Consider the following 8,779-nt stretch of genomic DNA (forward strand, 5'->3'; position numbering starts at 1 on the left):
TAAGAGAGAAGGCAGATGTTAGTTACATAGAACCACATTCTCACGACAGGAGAAGGGACCAGCAGCTAATGCCAACAAATCCTTCGAAGCTAGGTGCGTCAGGGTGGGCGCCCTGTGGAACCCAGTGTACCTCGCAGAAAGAGATTTAATACTGGTAAGTCTACCATAACTCCTTTTCTGCAGCTGGGTACACTGTGTTCCACAGGGAAAACATCGAGTGATGTCCTAAAGCAGTTCATCAAGGGAGGGTATAAGAGCCCGGCGTCCAAAGGAAGCATCCTGGGAGGTGGAAGTATCAAAGGCATAGAACCTGATGAACGTGTCCACAGAGGACCACGTAGCTGCCTTGCACAATTGTTCTGCGGACGCGCCATGGCTGGCCGCCCAAGAAGGTCCAACAGACCGAGTAGAATGTGCTTTAATAGCAGCAGGAGCTGGGAATCCAGCCTGCGCATAAGCTTGTACAATCACCGTCCTAATCCATCTGGCCAAGGTTGCTTATTCGCAGCCAGCCACGATTGTAGAAACCAAATAGTACAAACAGGATATCTGACCTCCTGATAGAGGCAGTTCTCTCCACATATATATGGAGAGCCCTTACCATATCCAAAGACCGCTCTTTGGGGAACAAGTCAGAAGAGATATAGGCCGGAACAACAATCTCTTGGTTAAGGTGAAAAGATGACACCACTTTAGGTAAGTAACCTGGGCTAGTTCTCAAAACTGCCCAGTCACGATGGAATATCAGAAAGGGTGGATGACAGGACAAAGCACCTAAGTCCAACACCCTTCTAGCTGAGGCAATAGCCAGCAGAAACAGGACCTTGGCTGTGAGCCATTTAAGGTCCACTGACTCAAGAGGTTCAAATGGAGACTCTTGCAGGACATTCGGGACAACAGACAGATCCCAGGGAGCCACAGGGGGGACACAGGGAGGCTGAATCCGTAACACCCTGAGTGAATGTATGAAAGTCAAGTATAGACACAATTTTTCTCTGAAACCACACCAACAAGGAAGATACCCTGTACGAGGAGGTCTGGTCATTAAGGAAGTAGCAGAGGACGCTCCATCGACAGACCCTGCAGGTCTGAGAACCAATGCTATCTGGGCCACGCCAGAGCAACTAGAAGTAGTATTCCTCCTTCTTGCTTGAACTTCTGCAGGACCCTGGGCAGGAGTGACACTGGAGGGAACACTTAAGGCAACCAAAAGTTCCATGGAATGACTAGTGTGTCCACGAACGCTGCTTGAGGATCCCTGGTCCTTGATCCGAAGACCGGAACTTTGTGATTGTGTCGAGACGCCATCAGGTCTACCTCTGGTAGTCCCCACTTGTCCACTAGGAGTTGAAAGACTTCCGGATGAAGACTCTACTCTCCGGCGTGTACGTCCTGGGGACCGAGGAAGTCCGCTTACCAGTTTAGGACCCCCGGAATGAACACTGCCGATATTTCTGGCAGATGGCGTTCTGCCCATTGAAGGACATTTTTGTCACTTCCAACCTTGCCATGAGGCTTCGAGTGCCGTCTTGATGGTTGATGTATGCCACCATGGTGGCGTTGTCTGACTGTACTTGAACAGGCCTGTTCCATACCAGAGGCAGGGCGAGAGTTAACGCATTGAGCACCGCACGCAGTTCCAGAATGTTTATCGGGAGGAGGGACTCTTCCTTGGTCCAATGACCCTGGAAAGAGTGTTGCTCCAACACTGCACCCCATCCCCGCAGACTGGCATCCTTCGTCAGCAGGACCCAGTCGGAGATCCAGAAGGGAAGGCCCCTGCTCAATTGCTGGTCCTGTAGCCACCAGGTCAGCGACAGATGAACCTCCGGAGTCAAACTGATCATGTGATCCGATGAGGTAGGCCATCCCACTTGGAAAGGATTAACCTCTGCAGAGGGCGGGAATGAAAGTGAGCGTACTCTACCATGTTGAATGCCGACACCTTCAGGCCAAGTACTTGCATCGCCGAGTGTATTGACACTCTGGGGCGACAGAGGAAGCATCTTATCCTGTCCTGATGCTTCAGGACTTTCTGCGGAGACAGGAACAGATGGTGACTACACCATGCTCTGAGCTGGGACCAGCGAGGATTTCTTCCAATTGATGAGTCACCCGTGGGCTTGTAGGAAGCTTACCTTTAGCTTAAGATGACTGACAAGTGGGAGTTTGCCAGGATCAGCAAGTCATCCAGATACGGCAGGATCCTGACTCCCTGGCGACGGACATGTGCCGTCATTACGGCCAGGACCTTGGTGAAGATCCGAGTAGCCGTAGCCAGTCCAAATGGCATAGCCTGGAACTGACAGTGTAGGTTGCCATTAGCAAACCGCAGATACTGATGTGACTTGGCAATAGGTATATGCAGGTACCCATCCTGAATATCCAGGGATACCATATAGTCTCCGGGTTCCATGGCCAGTACAAATGAGCGCAGCGTCTCCATACGGAACTTGGACACTCTTGCAAACTTATTTAGTGATTTGAGGTTGAGTATAGGCCGGAATGACCCATTGGGTTTCGGGACTAGAAACAGGGTTAAGTAGTAACCACTGCCCCTTTGGGACAAAGGCACCGGCACTACCACTCCTGTATCCAGGAGGGAACTCACAACCTGCTGCAGAGTTTGCGCCTTTAGTGGATCTGAAGGGATGACCGTGGTGCAACGCTGGCGAGGGGGACAACTCTTGAAAGAGACTGCGCACCCATGAGAGACAACTTCTTGCACCCATGCGTCTGAAGTGATCTTTAACCAGACCTGGGTGAACTGCAGAAGTCGGCCTCCCACCCTGGGGTCCCAGACAGTTACTTATCCATGTACAAACAGTTTTTCCTAGGCCAAGCTCTTTTAATTTGATGATTAGTCTCCTGTGAGGCACTGTATCGAAGGCTTTTGCAAAATCTAAGTAGACCACATCCACTGCTTTTCCTTAGTCAAGATTGTCGCTCACTTCCTCATAGAAGTTAACTAAATTAGTTTGACATGATCTGTCCCTCACAAACCCATGCTGGTTCTTGCTAATAATCTTAGTGGTCTGCAGATACTCCTGTATGCTACTGTATCCCTTAGAATTCCTTCCAATATTTTCCCTACTATAGATGTCAAACTAATCGGCCTGTAGTTACCCGTATGATTTTTGGATCTCTTTTTAAATAATGGCACTACCTCTTCTATACACCAATCCTTCTGTACCATGCCAGATCTAATTGAACTATTGAAAATCAAGTATAGTGGTCTTGCTAGTTGTTACCTAAACTCCATAAGAACCCCCGGATGAAGTCCGTCCGGGCCAGGTGATTTATTAATCTCTATTTTGCGTAATCTCTCCCTGATTACTTCTTCAGTAAAGCAAGTATCGAACCACGAATTCGTACTGTCACTATCGCTATACACTACTCCCACCGTCAGTTCTTCTCTGGTGAACACTGATGAAAAAGATGTGTTCAGTATTTCTGCTTTTTTTTCGTCATCATTTAACAATACTCCAAATTCATCTTTTAATGGACCAATGTTCTCCTTTTTTAACCTTTCACTATTTATGTATTTAAAACATATTTTAGGATTGGTTTTACTCTCTATAGCAATTTGCTTTTCGTTTACAATTTTAGCTGCTCTTATTGCATTTTTGCATCTTTTATTGCATTCCTTGTAGTACTGGAATGAATCCTCCTTTCCATTAGATTTAAATGCTTTGAAAGCACGCCTCTTTTTATTGATTTTGGCCTTAACCTTCTAGTTAAGCCACATCGGTTTGAGTTTGATACTCCTGCGCTTACTGCCCATGGGAATACATTTGTGAATATTGCTATCTAGCAACCCTTTTAAAGCATCCCATATTTCCGAAGTGTTCTTGTTATGAAGTAACCCCCCTGCAGTATAACCCTAACCCTCTTCCTAGTGCCTAACCCCAACCTACCCCCTGGAGTATAACCCTAACCCTCTCCCTAGTGCCTAACCCTAACCTACCCCTTGCAGTATAACCATAACCCTCTCCCTAGTGCCTAACTCTAACCTACCCCCCTCAGTATAACTCTAAACCTCTCCCTAGTGCCTAACCCTTACCTACCCTCTGCAGTATAACCCTAACCCTATCACCTAACCTACCCCTCTAACCCTCTCCCTAGTGCCTAACCCTAACCTACCCCCCGCAGTATAACCCTAACCCTCTCCCTAGTGCCTAACCCTAACCTACCCCCTCAGTATAACTCTAACACTCTCTCTAGTGCCTACACTTAATCTACCCCCCTCAGTATAACTCTAACCCTCTCCCTAGTGCCTAACCCTAACCTACCCCCTCAGTATAACCCTAACCCTCTCCCTAGTGCCTAACCCTAACCTACCCCTTCAGTATAACTAACCCTCTCCCTAGTGCCTGACTTCTTTTTTTTTCAAAAGGAGAACAGCAGCAGCACTACTGCTATTTCCGTCAGTCAGATTTGATAAAAGAGCCAGCAGGCACTAGGACCCGCCGCGGCTCTAACAGCAAGTCCGTGTGCTCATACCGCAACCTACCTCCCCCACTGCCAGCCGGCCAGAGTCCAGCCCAGGCACGGGGTTCAAATGCCAGCATCGAGTAAGACTGTTACTTATGACGGTGCAGAAGGCATCATTAGCCCTCAGTGCACCGCACAATAATCTCAGCGCTTCCTCCTCCACTTCCTTTACCACCATGCTAGGTGCAGTCAAACTCAGCCTCAGTTTTGAGAAGGCGACCCGTGTGATTGTGACAGGGCTGTCCTGCAGATGTCTTATGCTGCTTGTTGGAGATCCAGCTGGCTGCTTCTGCTAATCAAAGATGGGCAGTTCATGTCCTGCAGTCTGAGTCTCTGTGCAGTGCCCAAAACAAGGTATGCAGCACCTGCCACCACCAACTAAAAACTATAATAATTATATTGTGCTGGGGTGCCTTCCAGGCTCCCATAACTAATGGAACAGGTGACCAACATTTCAAGGCCCAATCAGCCTTTTCATCAGGGTGAAACATTGGCAATAAACCAGGATGCGCTCCTACAGCCAATCATTACCTGATGGCGTATTCTGTGAGGCCACGCCCCCTGTGATACCACACCCCTTATCTGGGAGCATGCATGCTTTAGGTGCATGTAACTATAACTATTACCGTACCCCTATCATGGTGCCCCCCCTTTCATTTTCTTCTGGATCCGCCCCTGAAGCCTTCCACTGTGCCCCGGGAATTTGTCAGTAAATGTTACAGTATGGGTGGGTGTGGCCGCTGTCAGGAAGCAGGCTGTAACAAGAAAAACGTTTTCTTATACACAGCAGCATAGCAAGATCCTGTGGGCCTATTTTGATGGTGGGCCTGGAGCTGCTGCTCCATCAGTCCCATTGTTAAAAGGGCAATGGGGGTAATTCCGAGTTGATCGCAGTAGGAACTTTGTTAGCAGTTGGGCAAAACCATGTGCACTGCAGGTGGGGCAGATATAACATGTGCAGAGAGTTAGATTTGGGTGTGGTGTATTCAATCTGCAATCTAATTTGCAGTGTAAAAATAAAGCAGCCAGTATTTACCCTGCACAGAAACAAAATAACCCTCCCAAATCTAACTCTCTCTGCACATGTTATATCTGTCCCCCCTGCAGTGCACATGGTTTTGCCCAACTGCTAACAAAGTTCCTGCTGCGATCAACTCAGAATTACCCCCAATGTTCCTTAGGATTTGGGGTGTGTATGTGTGTGTGTGTGTGTGTGTGTGTGTGTGTGTGTGTGTGTGTGTGTGTGTTTATTGGTGGTCTACATTTCAGGAAGAGCATCCCATTCATCAGGATGGTCTAAGCACATTGTGGCACACAAAGTGAATATTTAACAAAAAATAACTTGCCCCCATAATTGTCTCCCCCATAGTGAGCACCGTGATCCTGCCAGCCGGATTGCCCGATCAGGTACTTCTGGCAGCGGCACCTCCATCGTGCTGGGACTGATGTCACTCAGCCGGACCCACTCAGCCGGACCCGGGACCATGGTGACACACTGTAAACAATAACGCAGTGTGTTATATCAGAATTGAGCATGTGCATTTTATACATAAAATGAACATTGCACTATGCACCAATACAATAACATACACATAAGTGCATGTTTAAAATACAAAAGCAGTATAAAACATAACGGATGTTATCCTGTGGAGAGGAGGATAAATAATGTTCGGATTGAAGTGCTAAAATAAAAATATAAATATATATGTGTGTGTGTGTCTCTGTAAAACGACATACTATAATATAAAATGCAAGTGCACATACACAAGTGATTCAATATACAATAATATATAAAAAAAATAAAACAGAGAAAATAAAAAGAAATGGACAGTGTTAATAGCTAATACAGTGGTGTCCAAACTTTTTTGAATCACGGCGCCCTAGAATATCAGAATTTTTTTCACGGCACCCCTAGGCCAAAAATGTCTTATTGAGAAATTTAGAAAGAAATATTACATTAAGTAGTTCACGTTTATAGGTCATCCTTAGGGTCAGTTGTGTGGTGAGGGACAAGATTTGCTTCTGTTTGGCCACATATTTTATGACTGGCAGCCACCAGTACTGGGTTTGCCTATTATATTGACCATGAATAATTTGAATTGGTCCTGGACCACCAACCCAGGGCACCCCTGCAAGTGTCCCGAGGCACCCAAGGGAGCCACAGCACACAGGGGGTGATTCTGAGTTGTTCGCTCGCTAGCTGATTTTAGCAGCATTGCACACGCTAGGCCGCTGCCCTCTGGGAGTGTATCTTCGCTTAGCAGAATTGCGAACGAAAGATTAGTAGAATTGCGAATAGAAAATTCTTAGCAGTTTCTGAGTAGCTCGAGACTTACTCCTACACTGCGATCAGCTCAGCCCGTTTCGTTCCTGGTTTGACGTCAAAAACACGCCCTGCGTTCGGACAGCCACTCCCCCATTTCTCCAGAACCTCCCGCGTTTTATCCTGGCAAGCCTGCGTTTTTCCGCACAGTCCCTGAAAACGGTCAGTTTCCGCCCAGAAACACCCACATCCTGTCAATCACACTCCGATCACTTCAACGGTGAAAATTTTTCGTTCTGCCGTGAGTAAATCTACTAAGTTTTGAGCTAAAATACTTCGCGCATGCGTACTGCATACCATGCGCATGCGCATTTTCGCATTAATCGCTCCGTTGCGAAAATCGGCAACGAACGAACAACTCGGAATGACCTCCAGTTTGGGAACCTCTGGGCTAATACAAATGTGCTGTAAATTCTGCCATCTTGTGGCTACAAATTATAACTACAGTATGCTAACATCCAGCAAAATCCTATTAAAAAGAATAAGATTTTATTAAATAGACTGGCCCTGATTTAGATAAAATTAATGAGGCCAAGTGATTCCTTTAAGCCTTTAGGGGCTAGGGAATCTAGGCAAAAAATCCAACTGGACTCGAGTTGCAGTAATTTCTTACCCCTATCGCCCCACGTAGAGGCCAGCACATGAGCTACAACTTTATACTTAAGTAGGGCTGCCATCAGAAATTCTCGGGCCCGGGACTCACAAAATAGGCAGTCACCCCCCCCCCCCCCCCCCCCCACACACTCCAAAAAAAAAAAAAAAAAATAATGTGAGAGGTGGGTTGGCCTGCGAGTGCGTGTGGTGGTGCCTGCTGCCGTGCAGGTGTAGACTCGGTACTCACCAGGCGCCGCTCGCTCTCACCTTCAGGTACCGGAACCCTCAACGGACCTGGAAATCTTCACTCGGATCCGGACACGGCGATTCCCTCTCGGAGCTGACCGACGACCGAGCTGAGGAGAGAATGGTCTACATTAAAGGGGGTATCGACCCTGCTTCCGGTGGAACAGGGGATACTCCAGGGGTGGCTGCGACCTTCACCGGCTGGGTGAATGGTCATCACCGGCACAAAGCCTCAGCTACCCAGCTTTCACACACTCGCGCTTTCGCACGTAGTGTGATGAAAGGGATTCTCACGTCCGTGAGCAATCCTAACTCCGGCGCTCGGGGACAAACAAGGGACAGACGTACACGGATGCTACTCACCGTCACAAGTCTTGCACTCCGATCTTCTCCACTTACAGGTCCCTGTAAGGAGGCAAAGAGAAACAGCCGTGCAGGGCCTAACTCTGACCTAGTGTCACACCCTATACTATCTACAACAGCGGAGCCCTCAAACTAGCTCTGTGGGTGTGGTGCAACACAACTATGCACAACTTACACAACACATACACTTTGCCCTGCACGGTAACAACATATATCACACTATCGGAGTTACAACATAAAACGGTGCTGTCCCTTTATCTACCCGACTCAAAACACCCAGCAGTGGGGACCGCACAGCTCACCCACCTACCGTACTCTCAGGGTGGCCTGAGCCTAACGCCCAGTGTCACCTTTACTCACCTCGGGGAAAACACTGCTTCGATGGGCCTAGCGCCCCCTAACTGTCCACAGGCCGGAGGCCTGACTTTGCCCACGGGCCTAGCGCCCGCCTACCTTGCTGCCCGTTGGGTGACCTGGGCCTTGTGCGCAAGGTCACCTCATCGTACCTATTTGGCCAAAATCCACTAGGGCCTAATGCCCTCTAATGCTCCCACAGGCCTAGTGCCTGACCGTGCCCCTCGGGCCTAATGCCCGCCTAACTGCGCCCACAGGCCGGTGGCCTGACTATACTTATGGGCCTAGTGCCCAACCTGCGCCCAGGCCTAGTGCCTGCCTATGTGCCCCCACGGGCCGAGAGGCCCGACCAAATGCCCACGGGCCGGGAGGGCCCGACTACATGCCCACAGGCCGGGAGGGCCT

The sequence above is a fragment of the Pseudophryne corroboree genome, chromosome 11 (genome assembly GCF_028390025.1).
Source record: "Pseudophryne corroboree isolate aPseCor3 chromosome 11, aPseCor3.hap2, whole genome shotgun sequence".
Taxonomy (NCBI): Eukaryota; Metazoa; Chordata; class Amphibia; order Anura; family Myobatrachidae; genus Pseudophryne; species Pseudophryne corroboree.